Source organism: Pteropus vampyrus, unplaced genomic scaffold (genome assembly GCF_000151845.1).
Source record: "Pteropus vampyrus isolate Shadow unplaced genomic scaffold, Pvam_2.0 Scaffold292, whole genome shotgun sequence".
NCBI classification, from domain to species: domain Eukaryota; kingdom Metazoa; phylum Chordata; class Mammalia; order Chiroptera; family Pteropodidae; genus Pteropus; species Pteropus vampyrus.
In genome coordinates this window covers 1,028,321-1,030,244 of record NW_011889073.1, presented here as the reverse complement: position 1 = coordinate 1,030,244, position 1,924 = coordinate 1,028,321, and the positions used below count along the sequence as shown (strand labels likewise).

Sequence of the window (1,924 nt, the reverse complement as noted above, 5' to 3'; positions counted from 1 at the left end):
AGAGAGAGAATAGGTCCCTAAGGGGAGAGGGTTGAGGGTAAGGTGAGGGGTGGGGGGAACCCACAGAAAGTCACAGGGAACAGAAAGAATGGTAAAAATAAGAACAAGGCAGTGTTTGGCCCATGGTAAGCATCTAATAAACCTGAGCTATTATTTTTGATTGAGTATCTATTATATATCAGGTACTATACATAAATTATTTCATTTAATTCTTTCAGCAGCCCTGTGAGGTAGATAGTATTTGAATGTATGGTTAAAGAAGCAGTGTTAGGCATCTTGTTCTTATTGTCACTTATTTTTAAGTGGTAGAAGCAGGACTTCAGTAAAGGCACTTATTCCAAAGGCTGTTCACACAACCACGGACACCGTGGGAAACCATGGAGCCAGATGTCACAAGAGTTGGCTGTACGTGTGCCCAAGAATGTTCCACTAAAAGAGAGTCTACACATGTGGGCCTTAAGGAAAACTATGCTGGTAGGTGACTATGGTTTCATTTTGTAGAAGAAAAAACACCTGCGTTCTTTCAGACTTGATATTTGTTAAATCACTTTTACACTGTTATATAGATTGTATTTGTTAAGCCAAGGAAGTTCTTCAAATACATGTTTTCATCTTTATTCCTTTTACTGACTCTTTCAAGTCTGATGGTAAGGATCGCATTTTTCAAAATTTGCTCCAGGCTCTAGTTGCCTATCCCAGTGTGTGTGTGTGTGTGTCTGTGTGTCAGAGAGAGAGAGAGACAGAGACAGAGAGGCAGAGAGACAGAAACAGATGGACAGACAGACACACTTAGAGGGTAAGGGCCATCTTACATACTTCCTCTGGTTCCCCACCCTGTAGCCTGGTAATGAGCTCAGTTGGAGCATAATACTCATTACATTGAATTGAGTGAGAATTATCTTTTATGTTTAAGATACTCTAAGACCTAAATGTAGTTTTCTTTCTTAAAGGTTTCAAAATTAATTTTAGGGGTATTATAAAATAGCATCATCAAATAATACTGATCTTAATACTTCTATTAAATACGTTATACTTATGTGCATATACGCACAAAGCAAATACCATGTTTAAAAATCACCTTCTTCAAAATTAAAAAAATCCAGGTCGTGCTAGCCAACATTCATGAAATCTTAAGGCACGGAATTCCAGAATTTAAAGACTCCTGGTCTGATTATTTCCTTCCTGACGACCAGAAATTCACAGGGGCAGGAGTTCTCAAATCTGAAGCTGATTTGAGAAATTTGGCAATAAGGCAAAATAGAAAAAAGTTCTGATCCCTTACAAAGAGTGGCTGCTATACTTGACTATAAAGGATTTTTAATGCCTCAAATCAAGGAAGAAAGGATGTCGATCCTATTTTTAAAAACAACTACACATACGTGAACAGCCACACAACCAGCAATGGTATTTCTTTGTACATGATGGAAAATGAAGGACGGATGCAGAAAGTTTCCATTCTTAGCGGGTCATCAATTTAATGGGGGGAGTGGGGGAGAAGCATTAATTCTTTTTCTCTGTGTCAGTTAAGATGACGCTATCCGGTCTTTCCTCCGTTAAGACCAACTGAAAAAGAGACTCTGAGATCATACCCATCAAAGACACAGCAATGACTGTCTTCCTGGGGCGAAGGGCGGAGGATGCCATGGTTTATTGTCCCGGCAGATCTGTTGTCTAGTGGCTTTCAAGTTAAGACAGTGCGATATCCATTTCCGGCTCAAACGAAGTTCGGTCAGCACAGATCGTTACATGGCCGGGGAGTGAGGGTCTCTCGGGTGGGCGGCCCCGGACCGGACTGGTCGCTCGTTGTTTCCAGGGTCGTCCGGGCCGCAGAGTGGCCTCGCGGGACGGGGGTCGGCGGGCTGCGCGCGGAGGGTGCGCTGGCGGGCGCGCGTGGGGGTCGCACGGTGTGCGGCGTTGGGTCCCG

The 1,924-nt window shown here is 43.0% G+C and overlaps 1 long non-coding RNA gene across 1 annotated transcript in view; it reads right to left on the bottom strand.

The window, feature by feature from the left end:
* LOC111729947 overlaps positions 1 to 1,918 on the bottom strand; it is a 6,484-nt gene extending 4,566 nt beyond the window's left edge. The window contains exon 1 of the long non-coding RNA XR_002776488.1: positions 1,590 to 1,918. This is a non-coding gene — a long non-coding RNA (uncharacterized LOC111729947). The remainder of the gene's footprint in view (positions 1 to 1,589) is intronic.
* Between the last annotated feature and the right edge of the window lie 6 nt (positions 1,919 to 1,924).